Source organism: Mesoplodon densirostris, chromosome 10, assembly GCF_025265405.1.
Source record: "Mesoplodon densirostris isolate mMesDen1 chromosome 10, mMesDen1 primary haplotype, whole genome shotgun sequence".
NCBI classification, from domain to species: Eukaryota; Metazoa; Chordata; class Mammalia; order Artiodactyla; family Ziphiidae; genus Mesoplodon; species Mesoplodon densirostris.
Window position 1 is genome coordinate 501,558 of NC_082670.1, and position 15,522 is coordinate 517,079.

Sequence of the window (15,522 nt, forward strand, 5' to 3'; positions counted from 1 at the left end):
TCGGGAGCACATCTGGGGACTGGCTTCTCGGCTTCCGCCTTTGCTGGCATGGCCAAAGGAGCATCCCCGTAGGCCCGGTAGCCACCAACCAGGCAGTATGTCTCCCCATGCCGGCCCAACTGCGTTTCTCCACACCCTCGGTTGAGGACATGGTAGTGACCAGGTTTAGGAGGAGAAATGGGAGCCACAGCTGCTGCAAAGAAAGTCAGAACTGATCAGTCACTTCTGCTGTACACAGTCTCCTGCCAGAATTTCCTCTCATGTCTCTCCCAGTTTCTGGCTGAAGACCTTTAATCTACTTGACATCCAAAACACAGACTTGGCCCATCACCTCTATGAGTCCCTAGAGAAGGGACACTGGCTGCAAAAGCAATTCCTAGAGCCTACGGCTGCATCAGGTGAGGTAGTCTCTTCACCGTTGCCAGGGAAAACAGTAGAACCCGAAAGAAATTGCAATCATGATCCTCTCCATCTCTCCCTTCCACAACAGAGAAAACATTTCTTGCAGTGTGTCACTTCTGAGGCTTTAATGGAAACGTCTTTCAAGTTTTGGAAAAAGATAATCTAATATAAATTGGTTAAGGACCCCTCCCGCTTTGGCAACCCCTCTTGAGCCCCATTTATAATGCCTGTTACAACCACACTGAACTCTAGCCCTCTGATACTTTTATCTAGATTAGAACAAGGCCAAATACTGAGGCAGAGTGATCAGGAGACTCAGAACCGGGTTCTGGGTACCAAGTGTAGGCTCACATCCACCCAGCCTCCTGGGACACCATCTGCTCAGCCCTCCAGTCTCACTAGCACTTCATCACCCCCCTTGGTTCTTCCGGTCTTCCCATGAATAAGGCACCACCCTCTCCCCTAGTACTCAGCAGCTCAGTATGGGATGTGTCTGAGGGGACCGATATAGATGTGTACATGACAGCACAGAGGTGCCTGGGTTTGAAGGTGCGGTTCAAGAGTGGCCCTCTTCCTCAAACTGCTCCGTTTACTGTCTGCCAAGAAAAATGCACTTGCCTTTTGCTAAGAGGCCAACCAGGAAAGGGTCTGAATGGAAGCATCCTGTAGCCCAAAGCGGAAGGCAACATTTATAAAGATCAGAAGCTTCCTGAACACTAGTTCAGGGATGACCTTTCACTTGTCCTCAGCAGTGAGCACTGTGGGACCCTGAAGGTGTCCCAGGTCACTGGTATTACTTACAGCTGGGAAAGTGCTGAGGTTTACGTAGTGGGCAAGCCCCACAGGAACATGTGGCAGCCAGGTGAGATTGTGTGTACACCATGCCTCTTCTACAGGTGCTCGGTCTCGGTGTACCTGCTGCACTGCCCAGCCAGGGAACAGAGCACAGGTTTGAGTAAATATAGACGATCCGGTCAGACATTCTCTCTCAGACAACCAAAGAGATTGGTATCTGGTGGAGAACTGGTAGGGCAGTTTCTCTGAGGGCAGCACATTTCCATAGTTATGCTGCCATGGAAACTGTGAGAAGGCCTGTGAGGTCATCACTACCCAGTGAGGTCATAATAAGGAACCTGTGACTTGCGGTCAGGCTTCAGGAGGAGGGGCAGTTTTGTGGAGGAGAGCAGGGTGGAGGCAGAGGTACTCTGCCTGGTCCCTCACACCTGGGCCTCCCCACCCATGCCCTAGTCTAGTAGACACCCCACGTGGGGCGTGCAGGTGGGCTGGTACAGCCCCAGGGGCCCCAGGAGGGCAAGAGAGACCCACATTCTGAAATTGGCTTGAGAGGCAAGATTAACGTTGAGACAGCTACGTTGTATGGCACTGACCCTAAGAGGCAGAGAATTGTGTGGACTGGGGAATCAGGGAAGGCTCCTTGGCAGTGGGCCTGAAGGACAAGTGAGATTTGGACCCATGGGGAAGAGAGGGAAGACATTCCAGTTTGGAAGAATACAAGCAAAGACACACTCTTCTCGACCTTGTCCTGCCCCAAATATAAATTCATAGAACCCTCACATTTTTACACCTGAGGGCTTAGAAAAACCAAGATGTTAAGGAGCCTACCCAGTGTTACACAGCTAGTGGAGAGGGGTTCTGCTCGATGGTTACGTTCATGTCGGGGCTCCGGATTTACAGCTGATAGGAATGTGAGGACAAGCTCATGCCGTTTCAAACATTTCCAAGTGATACTGAGAGAGAGGTTAAAGGTGCAAAATGAGGGTGCTGAATGACCTCACAAAGTGGGAACGGTGGGCCCATTTTAATATGAAATTCAAAACAAATTCATGACAAAAGGACATAATACAAAATGACAACATAATCATTACACTCCCCTCTCCCCTAGAAGTAAAAATCATTATAATCCTCTCTCTCTCCACCATGAAAGGATGAGATAAAGGCTCAGCAGCAGCCCCCGTGAAAATCATGGTCAACACTGTGAAGAGGGGTTAGTAAGACAACTTGGTCCGACTCAGAGAAGGAAAGAGACAACTCTGCCCTTAGCCTGATCAGGCCCACAGGAAGGAACCACATTTGGGGCAGCTTTTGATAGTGTGGCAATGAGAGAGAACCTTCTTTAGGAGGGGACTCCCTGTTGCCGACCTTGAAAAAGCAAAGATGGGACCTTCGTTTACTGGGGCTGTTGCAGAGGGGATGTGCCCAGGAGGTAGAGACTGCTTGGACTACCCTTTTAGAGGTTGGGCCACCCTGGTTGAGAACCACAGCACCTTCTGTCCCTAAACTGCTTGAATCAGTGGGTGCCCGTTAGGACAGACGAAGTCAGGCCTCATTGGAGCAGACTGCCTTTGGGAGTGGTAGAAGGTAAAATGTGAAGGGGAATGCTTGCTCTGGCGGAGGTTTGTCATGGCAGGTGGGCCAGCATGAGACCATTCAGAATCTCCAAGGCTCCAGAGATTTCTTGGCTGGGAGCATCCCTCTGATGTGGTGTGGGGACTCCTACCTTAACAGGACCTGGCTGGGCATCTGGGGGAGGCAGAATAAACGGTTTATTAACTTAAGAGAGCGAGAGAATCACCTGGGGGGTTCCACCAAACCACTTAAAAAGCCTTGTACCTGGATTCTTGAGCCAACCCTCAGAAAACTTATCTAGATCTGGAGTAGGGCTCAGGAAGCTGCACTTTTCATAAGCTTCCTGGGCAGTCCCACCACAGTGGTCCATGGATAGAGAGACCAAATTATTGTGTATTCTCGGTTGCTTTTGGGAGTCAAAGTGGTCAATATAAAAAACTGCAGCAGGCATATGTATAAATAGGGAATATTCAAGGCAAGCAGAGGTGTATAGTTATTCTATGCATGACTCAGATTTGAGAAAAGCTAGCCTGGTGGTTAAAGAACACAACCCTGAGGACAGACAAACCAGATTCTTTCCTACTGACTTGTGTGATTTTGACCAAGTTCTTTTATCCTTCTGACTGTTTCTTCATATGGAAAAGAGCTATGACTGTACATTTAGCACAATATTCTCTTTCGGCAAAGGTTGCTCTGGGTCCATTTGTGTTCTCTGCAACTTAACCCTTTCCAGTGCACAAGCATTTTTAAGTTGTTTGGTGAAGTATTACATTTGACTTTCAACAGTTCATTACTTTGGGCAAAGCTTATATAATGCTGCAGAGACTAGAACCTATGCAGAGATAGTGAGAGGATGTTATAAGCTTATTCTGCTGGTTTATAAAAAAGTTTAACCTTTTCTTCTCTTCCTCCACCTGCCACCAAGAGAAGAGAAAGAAGGCAGAGCCTGGAAATGCACACCAAGCAATGTTTCTGTGTCAGTTTGCCTTTTATTCCTCTGTCAGTACTTCCCAGAGAGATTTCACCAAAAGTGCCTAAGCTTGCCATGGCCATTGTTGTGAAGAAAATTTCTCTTTATTGCTAGTCACATCCCCTTTTCCTTCTCCTGGAGGCTTAATGGATGTTTGGGGGCAGGAAACAAAATTTAAACTAAAACATCAATTGAAACAGCCTTCGTCCTAAGTGTGGTAGTTTCGAGTGTGAATCTTCTCACGGTCTACTGAATTCTGCCCCAGTGGACACTGTTATTAAGGGGCACCCATAGAAACATCGCTTATTGTTAGAAACCATGACATAATACAGAGCCAAGATCGACATTATTCTTCACGTGAAAGACTACAGAGATCCAAGCTCAGTAGTTCACCCTCAAGTGTTGGCCAGCAACTTACCTTTTGAAGCCAGACAGCAGCCCGGGTCTTCAGAAGGTGACTAGGCAGCCCAGAGCACCCTACTGACAAGTGTGCTCACCCATCCAGCACAGAGGGAAAGGTCCCTGTTATGGCATCATATATAAGCCTGCTGCAATAAGGTTTGCTGGTGCAAAGGCTCTGTTCACTGAGGACCCCAGTCCTGGAAGGCTTCTCCTCTGGCGAGCTGCCAGTTCAATCTTCTGAGCCAGGCTCACGTCCCAGGGATGGGTCACAAAGCTGATGACAGTAACTGTCACCTCGATCCTCACCCGGCCCACCCTCCCTGCTCTGTGGATGTAGTCTTGCAGGGTGAGAGGGAAATCATAATTGATGACTAGCTCCACCTGGGTGCTGTCCAGGCCCTGAGAGGCGATGTCTGTGCAGAGAAGAATGTCTCGGGAGCCCTTCTGGAAGGACTGGAAGATGCCTGCTCTCATTGAGGCTGGCATTTGTCCCTGCAGTCTTAAGTGTTGGATTTTGTGGTCATCCAGAATACATACCCCAGCCAGTTCACAGTGCTGTAGCAATTACAGAACACCAGAACAGTTCCTGCGGCGCCAGTCTTTATGCTCTGTCATGCTGCCTAAGGATCTGTACCAACCCAGTCACCTTCTCTGTTCCCTTCGGCCTCATGAATGTCTGTCTGACATGAGGCATGATGCAGTGGAGCTTGTCACTGGTAACGGGGGTTAGAGAGTCTAAGCTGGCAACTTTACTCAGCAGCTGGCCTACACCTTCGGGAAATGTGGCACCCACCAGCACTAACTGAGCTTTGGGATTGAAGGGGTCTTTTATGTCAGCTGAGCCTTCTGCTATATGGCTCCCCTCCAAGATGTAATCCACCAGTTCCAGGAAGATTTCATCCAACAGCGTGTCTGCATCATCCAACACCAAGAAGGAGAGCTGCTCCAGGCTGATCAGTTGAGTTTTCAGGGCCTTCCACAGAGCCCCCGGAGTGGCCACCAGAATATCTGCTGGAGGTTGTTTGGACAGTTGCAGCCTGATCCTCCTCATGCCATGGCCTCCCCCTAACTCCCGCACCTGGAGGTCCAAGGAGCTGCCCAAGGCCTGGGCCACAGCACGCACCAGTTCGGCTAATTCTCAAGAAGGCACAAGAACCAGGCCTCGAGGAGCAGGGATACGACAGGGGTCCAGCCTTGGCTGGCCCAACAGCCGTTGAAGGAGAGGTAGCATGTAGCTGAGAGTTTTGCCACTGCCGGTTTCTGCGGTGCAGAGAATGTGGCAGCCCGAAGAAGTGGGGGAATGGTACTCAACTGCACGTTTGTGGGCCAAACAACTTCGGGAGCAGCCTCTTGTAGTGCGCTCAGAACGGGGAGCTCCAGACACTTCAGTGCAGCTGCCCTTGGGCGAAAGGTTCCGCAGCGCTGGAGCCTCTTGTTGCGCGCACTCGATGGAGAAATGGTCCGCGTGGGTGCACCGATTCCTCCAGCCCCACGAAGAGAGTGGCGCGGGTTCCAAGAGCCCAGCGTGAGGTGAGCCGGCTGGTTCAAGTCGGGTCGCCGCACTGACATCAGCGTCAGCCCAGGACGCGCCAGCATCGGCCGTGGGGGGGCTCCGCTGGCCGCTATGCCGCTCTTCCTGCCGCCGCTGTAGAGCCCGCGGGATGCGCACCACGGGCAGAGGCTCGTTGGGACCGCGGACCGTCAGGTCCCGGCAAGGCGCCAGAAGCAACCGAGCCGCGAGCGACAACAGCCGAAGCCGCCGTGCGAGAGCCATACACCCCTTGTTGCGGGAGAGGCGCACGACAGTGACGTCACAGGCGCGCCAAGGCCTCGCGGACGGTGGCCGGCGCGGCTCAGTAAGGCCCGCGGACTCGGCGAACTGTGTGGAAGGAGCGGGATCTGTAGAGCTCAGCAGCGGCGAGGTCTGTAGGTCCGAACCGGGGATGGTGACTCCAGACCCCCGCCAACCTTGGGGAAGGGCGCGCGGCGGAGGCAGGACCGGGGTCCGACGATGCGCGGCGATGGGGCCCTGGCATTACGAACCAGGAGGGCGGAGGGCTTCTGGCGATCCGATGTCCGATCCCTGCCATGCTCTTTTGTCGCCCTCACAGCTCCTGTCATGGCTTGGCCAGTTCGGGTCTCCCCGTGACTTATGATGAGGGTGCGGCGATGTTTTCCCAGATGTGGTCCCCGTGTAAGGTCTTTGAATACAAGTATTTATTGAGAGTCTGAGTGAATGGGTCAGGCCTGGGGGCCGAGACCAGGAGTCCGGAGTCGTAGGTCCAGGCTCACCCTTCCCTTAGAGCTCCCCAGAGAGCTGAGGGCCCCGAGGGCAAGCTGATGGCTTTCAGCGTATCTTCTCTTCAGTCAAGAGAACTCATCTCTTGGTACTTTTCCCCTTTCTTTTCAGCTGAGGTTCATTCTCCCCTCCCTTGTCACCCTTTCCAAATTCTCATCCTGAACCCACTGCTTTCTTGGGTAGTTCACCTCCAACGGCTTTCCAGTCAGATACCTCAATTCCGTAAACGGCAGAGAGGAGGGTCCTGCTACAGGTTTGTGTCTTGTCTCACAAAGCCACGGTCAGGCAGAATATTTTACTTTAGTTCAGTTGTTCAGGTTGCCAAAAAGCCTTAGACAACAGGTACTTCCTGAACGGATACCGAAAATGGATGTCCGATCATTTCTGTAATTTCCAGTGTCTTGGGTAGGAGATAAGGTAAACGTGGATTATTCACCTGGGAGGTTATTAACATCTGGCGAAAGAGTTTTACTTTCATCAGATACCGTTATAGAGATAAATACTATCAAATTTCAAATAGCATTTTGATACACGATAGACGTTCTGGAGAGTTGAATGCTAAGCCAGCAGAGGAGAGGGTTTTGAGTCCTCATGGGTGAACAGAGTCACTGGAAAGAGCAGTGGCTCCTGAGTGAGGGTGATTTTGCCATCACCCGTCCTCCAGAACGTTTCACAATGGCTGGAGACATTTTTCTTTGTCACATCCGGGGTGTGGGGGGTCGGCGGTGCTGCAGACATCTAGTGGGTAGTGGCCAGGATGCTACTACATATCGTACAAGGCATAGGACAGCCCTCCCCACCACCCCAAAAGAATTATCTGGCCCAAAATGTCAATAGTGTGCTATGGAGAAACCTTGGATAGAGGCTGAGGACTGAAGAGAGGCTGAGGTTCTCACATGTACTCTCACATCGGGTTGTCAGTCACATTTGCCAGACCCTTGTGTGGCCCTGCCCCTTTCCTAGAATCTGTAGCAGGCACACTGATGCCATTGCTTGTCATGGCCTTGGGATGAGAAAACCTTGGGGGCTCCTCAAAGTCATAAACACAGGAAGGAAGGAGTGATTTAGGAGGGTGACGTGGGAGAAGAGAGCTTTAGGAAGAACAAAATTGTCCTCATGTGTTTGGGAAATGTGCCAGATGGAAAAGAGATGAGGTGTGCCATGGGGTGTACCATTGCAGAAGGCAGACTGGGACTGATGCGTGACAGGGAGTCAGATTCTGAACTTGATGTAGACTGCTGTAGCAACTAGAAGTGCCTAGACCTGTCTAGACAGTGCTGGGTTTTCTGTCACTGCAAAGTTCATGTATAGGCTGATGACCAGTGACTGGTGATATGAAAGAGGGGATTTCATATAAAGGATGCTCTAAGATATTGTGATTCTACACCACTTTTACGATTCTTTCCCAGAACTCGGAGCTCCTCGTTCGTTGGCTGAAGAGCTCCTTGGATGTCTGCTCTGACAAGTTTCATCCATTTACATGTGCCACTCATTTTTCAGGTACAAAACAAAGAATCGCTTTGCACAAAGCCAGAAGGGATACACTGAAAGAATGATCAGAAAAGAATAATACACAGGTAAGCATTTACATTGACTTTCTCCACATATTTGAGACAGGGTAGGGTAGCTGGTTAGTGGCTGCTTTCTCGTGCTCGAGCCCTTACAAAGTGAATCTCCTCAGCATGTCATAGAGATTGGAGCCTGTCTGAGCCTGTGTGTCTCTGCCCGTGGCCCCTAGTTTCTTCGTGTCATTGCTTTAGATACTGTGTAAGGCCCTTCTCTTTTCCTCCGATCACAGCAGACATTGAGTAACCTCTAGTTCTGACTGAGATGCATATTTCACATTATAGTACTTTGAAATGAGAAAGGTTTACCTACTGTGGAAACAAATGTAGGCTCCTGGGAATGTTAGTGTCACATGGTAATGTTTTTCCCAGGGCTGCCATGGTAACTGACGTTGCCTGGTTACTCCCTAAGTTTTGAAAAGAATGTCTCCTTGGATCTCAGGTGATAGTGGTACATTCCTTCCTTCATTTATTCATTCAGTATATATTTTCTGAGCACCATGTATGTCCCAGGTACTTTTCATATGGACAGTGAGTGAAACAGACGAAATTCCTGCCCTAGTGAAGTGTATATTCTGATTAAAATGGGGTGAGGGCTGGCCATTGGTAGTTTTAAAAATCTCTCCAGATGATTCCAATGTACAGCTAGGTTTGAGAATCACAGTTATAAGTGAAGCACTTTGGGAATTGCAAAGGCATTGCAGAAATAAAAAGTGGCTGGCTATTCGTATTCCTTCGCTATTCCTGCATTCTCCTGCCTGCATCCGGACTGTTGTACAAGTGCCGATCATTTTCTTTTCAGCCCTTTTCGCTGTTTGCCTAGACCCTTTATCCCTCTTTCTAACCTAACACCCTACCTCCTTCTGGTCTTCCAACCTCCAGTCCATCATCTGTTTGGGATTTATCCTAAAGTTGGTGGGAAGCCATTGCAGGGTATAAACAGGGAAGTGGTGTTAGCAGAGATGCCTTTTTCAGACACCATACTGGCTATTGTAAGAGAATGGATAGGAGGGGGCGGGAGAAGACTTGGGGAGACTCATTAGGAGACTGGCTTTGTGCACAGTGGTGGCCTTGGAGGTGGAGTAAAGTAGGCACGTTAGAGTCATATTTGGAAGGTTAGTGATGGCTTGGAGGCGAATACGAGTAAGCGATGAATTGGATGTGGGGAATGTGGGTTAATGGTGTGTAATTGGGTAAATGGAGGTGCTACTTACTGAAATGGGAAAAATTTTCTCCCCACATATTGGCCTGATAAACACCTTCTCACCCTTTAGACCTTGAATCAGAGATCCTTTCTTTTTTTATTTTAATATATTTTATTTTATTTCATTTTTATTTGGGCTGTGGTGCCGGCTTTCAGGATCTTAGTTCCCCAACCAGGGATTGAACCCAGGCCCCCTGAACTGGAGGCACAGGGTCCTAACCAGAGGACCACCGGGGAATTCCCAGCAGAGATTTTTTTCTTTGTTTTTTTTTTAAAATATAAGCTTTAATTAATCAATTTTTGGTCGCGTTGTCTTCGTTGCTGCGCGTGGGCTTTCTGTCGTTGCGGCGAGGAGGGGCTACCCTTCGTCATGGGGCACGGGCTTCTCACTGCAGGGGCTTCTCTTGTTGGTGGAGCACGGGCTCTATGTGCGCGGGCTTCAGAAGTTGTGGCGCACGGGCTCAGTAGCGGTGGCTCATGGGCTTAGTTGCTCCGAGGCATGCGGGATCTTCCTGGAGCAGGGAGCAAACCCGTGTCCCCTGCATTGGCAGGTGGATTCCTGTTTTTGTTTTTGTTTTGTTTTGTTTTAAACATATTTATTGGAGTATAATTGCTTTACAATGGTGTGTTAGTTTCTGCTGTATAACAAAGTGAATCAGCTCTATGCATACGTATATCCCCATATGCCCTCCCTCTCGAGTCTGCCTCCACCCTCCTGATCCCACCCCTCTAGGTGGTGGCAAGGCACTGAGCTGATCTCCCTTTGCGATGCCGCTGCTTCCCACTACCTAGCTATTTTACATTTGGTATTGTATATATGTCAGTGCCACTCTATTACTTCATCGCCGCTTACCCTTCCCCCTCCCCGTGTCCTCAAGTCCATTCCCTACGTCTGCGTCTTTATTCCTGTCCTGCCGCTAGCTTCATCAGAACTATTTTATTTTTTTAGATTCCATACATATGTGTTAGCGTACGGTATTTGTTTTTCTTTCTGACTTACTTCACTCCGTATGACAGACTCTAGGTCTATCCACCTCAGTACAAGTAACTCAATTTCATTTCTTTTTATGGCTGAGTAATATTCCATTGTATATATGTGCCACATCTTCTTATCTATTCGTCTGTCGACGGACACTTGGGTTGCTTCCATGTCCTGGCTATTGTAAATAGTGCTGGCTGGCGGATTCTGAGCCGCTGCGCCACCAGGGAAGTCCACAGAGATTATTTTTTGAGGGAGGCCCTCCTCAACCCCCATCAGTCTCTTCGCTGCGGAGCTAGACTCCTACAGCCTTACGTAAGTGCTCCATCACAGCACCATGCACACTTTTATTTTCACACATATCTGTAAGTTCCCTTTCTATAACCCTCTGTTCTATTGAACCTTACCCTCCTGCCTCATCTTTTGGTCTCTAGTGCCTAGCAGTGCTTGGCATATCTTAGGGGCTCAGTAAGTGTCCGCTGAATAAATAATTGGAGACAGAGTACGAGGCTTAGGAAGGTTGATCAAGGCTTTGTTTTCTACACGTGAAGTAGGAGATGCCCTTAACACATCCGAGTGGGGATGTGTTTTGAGCAGTTGGTGTGAGGTTGGGATGCCTTTGGAGATGACCGTGGCCAGTATTTTATACCATGGGAGTGAATAAATTTGTGGGGCAGGATGTGTGAAATTAGCAGGGAAGAGGGCCCACGACTGAGGAGCAACCTCAACATGTGAGGGCAGGAGGTGAAACCAGGAAAAGAGACTGCAAAGCAGGGGTAGAGAGAAAAACTGGGAGAGTGTGCGGTCGACGAACCCAGGGAGGAGAGAGATCAAGCAAGAGGGGAGGCTCCACCATGCCATGTGCTGCTAGCAGAACACGATTGAGGACAGGTCAGTGTCTCATAGATTGAGCCACTTCGAGGTAATTGGTGACTTGAATCAGAGCAGTTTTGGGAGAGTGGCAGAGGGGGAGGGCATGCTGGAGTGGGCTGAGTAGTACAAAGGTAGTACCTCTGAGAAGAGCATCCTTGGCAAGCTTTGTGGTTTTTAGGAGGGACCGAGTTTGCTTAGAATAAATAAATTAACAGTTATCTCTGGGCCATGGGATTTGGATTTTCTTCGTTTTACTCCTGTTGCTCTACCTTCAAAATATTTTTAGAATGTGACCACTTCTCGCCACCTCCCCTACTATCTCTCCGTCCTGAGCCACCATCATCTCTGACATCGGTGGCAGAAGAGCCTTCTGATGATCTGCCAGTGTCTACCGTGGCCCCCACAGTCTGTTTTTCATACAGCAGTCAGCGTGATCATGGGGAATGTGATCAGTCATGCCACTCCTCTCCTTAAAATCCTTCACTGGCTCCTATCGTGAAGCACTAACACAGCCCGCAGAGCGTCCGACAAGGCCATTCGGGGTACGACCACTGTGTCCTACCTGCTCACTGCTCTCCATCCATTGTGTATCTGACTTCCGTTACCCTCTTCTCCTTTCTGTGCTGCAACCACAGTGGCCTCCTTCCTGTTCTTCCAACACACCAGACAAGCTCCTGCCCCAGGGTCTTTGCACCGGCCCTTACCTCTCCTGTGCGCTCTTCCATTAGATACGAACTTGGCTAACTCAGATCTCTGCTCAGATGTCACCTGCTCATTGAAGTTTATCTGGGCTCCTCTATTTAAAATTTTAACCTATGGGGATGAGGTGGGGGGGGGAATGGGTGAGGGTGGTCAGAGGATACAAACTTCCAGTTACAAGACAAATACGTTCTGGGATGTAATGTGCAGCATGGCAACTATGGTTAACAATACTGTGTTGTATCTTTTTTCATTTTATTTATTTGTTTACTTTTGGCTGGGTTGGGTCTTCGCTGCTGCACGTGGGCTTTCTCTAGTTGCGGTGAGTGGGGGCTCCTCTTCGTTGCGGTGCACCGGCTTCTCATTGTGGTGGCTTCTCTTGTTGGGGGCCACCGGCTCTAGGCGTGTGGGCTTCAGTAGTTGCGGCACGTGAGCTCAGTCGTTGTGGCAGCGGCCCAGGTCGCGCCAGCACCGGCCGCGGGGGGCTCCGCTGCCCGCTCTGCCGCTCTTCCTGCCGCCGCTGTAGAGCCCGCAGGATGCGCACCATGGGCAGGGGCTCGATGGGACCGCAGACCGTCAGGTCGCGGCGAGGCGCCAGAAGCAACCGAGCCGCGAGCGACAACAGCCGAAGCCGCCGTGCGAGAGCCATACACCCCTTGTTGCGGGAGAGGCGCACGACAGTGACGTCACAGGCGTGCCAAGGCCTCGCGGACGGTGGCCGGCGCGGCTCAGTAAGGCCCGCGGACTCGGCGAACTGTGTGGAAGGAGCGGGATCTGTAGAGCTCAGCAGCGGCGAGGTCTGTAGGTCCGAACCGGGGATGGTTACTCCAGACCCCCGCCAACCTTGGGGAAGGGCGCGCGGCGGAGGCAGGACCGGGGTCCGACGATGCGCGGCGATGGGGCCCTGGCATTACGAACCAGGAGGGCGGAGGGCTTCTGGCGATCCGATGTCCGATCCCTGCCATGCTCTTTTGTCGCCCTCACAGCTCCTGTCATGGCTTGGCCAGTTCGGGTCTCCCCGTGACTTATGATGAGGGTGCGGCGATGTTTTCCCAGATGTGGTCCCCGTGTAAGGTCTTTGAATACAAGTATTTATTGAGAGTCTGAGTGAATGGGTCAGGCCTGGGGGCCGAGACCAGGAGTCCGGAGTCGTAGGTCCAGGCTCACCCTTCCCTTAGAGCTCCCCAGAGAGCTGAGGGCCCCGAGGGCAAGCTGATGGCTTTCAGCGTATCTTCTCTTCAGTCAAGAGAACTCATCTCTTGGTACTTTTCCCCTTTCTTTTCAGCTGAGGTTCATTCTCCCCTCCCTTGTCACCCTTTCCAAATTCTCATCCTGAACCCACTGCTTTCTTGGGTAGTTCACCTCCAACGGCTTTCCAGTCAGATACCTCAATTCCGTAAACGGCAGAGAGGAGGGTCCTGCTACAGGTTTGTGTCTTGTCTCACAAAGCCACGGTCAGGCAGAATATTTTACTTTAGTTCAGTTGTTCAGGTTGCCAAAAAGCCTTAGACAACAGGTACTTCCTGAACGGATACCGAAAATGGGTGTCCGATCATTTCTGTAATTTCCAGTGTCTTGGGTAGGAGATAAGGTAAACGTGGATTAATCACCTGGGAGGTTATTAACATCTGGCGAAAGAGTTTTACTTTCATCAGATACCGTTATAGAGATAAATACTATCAAATTTCAAATAGCATTTTGATACACGATAGACGTTCTGGAGAGTTGAATGCTAAGCCAGCAGAGGAGAGGGTTTTGAGTCCTCATGGGTGAACAGAGTCACTGGAAAGAGCAGTGGCTCCTGAGTGAGGGTGATTTTGCCATCACCCGTCCTCCAGAACGTTTCACAATGGCTGGAGACATTTTTCTTTGTCACATCCGGGGTGTGGGGGGTCGGCGGTGCTGCAGACATCTAGTGGGTAGTGGCCAGGATGCTACTACATATCGTACAAGGCATAGGACAGCCCTCCCCACCACCCCAAAAGAATTATCTGGCCCAAAATGTCAATAGTGTGCTATGGAGAAACCTTGGATAGAGGCTGAGGACTGAAGAGAGGCTGAGGTTCTCACATGTACTCTCACATCGGGTTGTCAGTCACATTTGCCAGACCCTTGTGTGGCCCTGCCCCTTTCCTAGAATCTGTAGCAGGCACACTGATGCCATTGCTTGTCATGGCCTTGGGATGAGAAAACCTTGGGGGCTCCTCAAAGTCACAAACACAGGAAGGAAGGAGTGATTTAGGAGGGTGACGTGGGAGAAGAGAGCTTTAGGAAGAACAAAATTGTCCTCATGTGTTTGGGAAATGGGCCAGATGGAAAAGAGATGAGGTGTGCCATGGGGTGTACCATTGCAGAAGGCAGACTGGGACTGATGCGTGACAGGGAGTCAGATTCTGAACTTGATGTAGACTGCTGTAGCAACTAGAAGTGCCTAGACCTGTCTAGACAGTGCTGGGTTTTCTGTCACTGCAAAGTTCATGTATAGGCTGATGACCAGTGACTGGTGATATGCAAGAGGGGATTTCATATAAAGGATGCTCTAAGATATTGTGATTCTACACCACTTTTACGATTCTTTCCCAGAACTCGGAGCTCGTCGTTCGTTAGCTGAAGTGCTCGTTGGATGTCTGCTCTGACATGTTTCATCCATTTACATGTGCCACTCATTTTTCAGGTACAAAACAAAGAATCGCTTTGCACAAAGCCAGAAGGGATACACTGAAAGAATGATCAGAAAAGAATAATACATAGGTAAGCATTTACATTGTCTTTCTCCACATATTTGAGACAGGGTAGCTGGTTAGTGGCTGCTTTCTCGTGCTCGAGCCCTTACAACGTGATCTCCTCAGAATGTCATAGTGATAGGAGCCTGACTGAGCCTGTCTGTCTCTGCCCGTGGACCCTAGTTTCTTCTTTTCATTGCTTTAGGTACTGCGTAAGGCCCTTCTGTTTTCCTCCCACTCACAGCAGACACGGAGTAACCTCTAGTTGTGACTGAGATGCATATTTCACAGTATAGTACTTTAGAAATGAGAAATGTTTACTTATTGTGGAAACAAATGTAGGCTCCTGGGAGTGTTCGTGTCACTTGGTAATGTTTTTCCCAGGGCTGCCAAGGTAACTGACATGCCTGGTTACTCCCTACGTCTTCCATTCGATGCAGCAGGCCACCGCTAGGCCTCTCACCTGAAAAGTCCAGAATCGGGAAGACACAGGCTGTATCAGTTGCCCTGCGGCCTTATTCACAATAGCCAAGATGGTGAAGCAACCCAAATGTCCATCAACAGGTGAATGGATAAAGAAGAAGAGGTCCATGTACACAATGGAATATTCACCATGGAGAACAATGAATTACTGCTCTTTTTGAGGCACCACAGATGAGCCTAGAGATAATCATGGAACATGAGGTAAGTTGGAAATCAAAAGACGTATATCCTATGATATTACTTATAGGCGTTATCTAATAACTGACCCACAGGAAAATATTTCCACAGAGAAAGACACTCACAGATGTAGGAAAAAACTATACTTATCTAAAAGGAAAGGTGGGAGGAATGGATAAATTAAGATCAGTGTTACATATACCAATACATATTATATACATGTGTCACAAAGACCGACCATATAGCAAGGGAGGTCTACAGAACACTGTGTAATATTTTGCATGGGAAGAGGATTTGTATATGAATAGACATATATAACGTACAAATGAGCCAGATTGTGTACAACTAGGGCAAACAATATTCTAATCATTACCCCGAT

The 15,522-nt window shown here is 49.7% G+C and overlaps 1 long non-coding RNA gene across 8 annotated transcripts in view; it reads left to right on the forward strand.

Annotated features, from left to right (window-relative positions):
* The window catches only part of LOC132498033 (uncharacterized), a 66,890-nt gene that overhangs the window by 39,570 nt on the left and 11,798 nt on the right, over positions 1-15,522 (forward strand). For 6 of the 8 annotated variants that reach the window (XR_009533655.1, XR_009533654.1, XR_009533660.1 and 3 more), the window contains 3 exons: positions 7,941-8,017; positions 14,435-14,511; positions 15,048-15,167. This is a non-coding gene — a long non-coding RNA (uncharacterized LOC132498033). Of the gene's footprint in view, positions 1-5,908; positions 6,064-7,940; positions 8,018-14,434; positions 14,512-14,923; positions 15,168-15,522 lie in introns of those variants that run through there. The other 2 variants (XR_009533659.1, XR_009533656.1) reach the window with 2 other exon arrangements.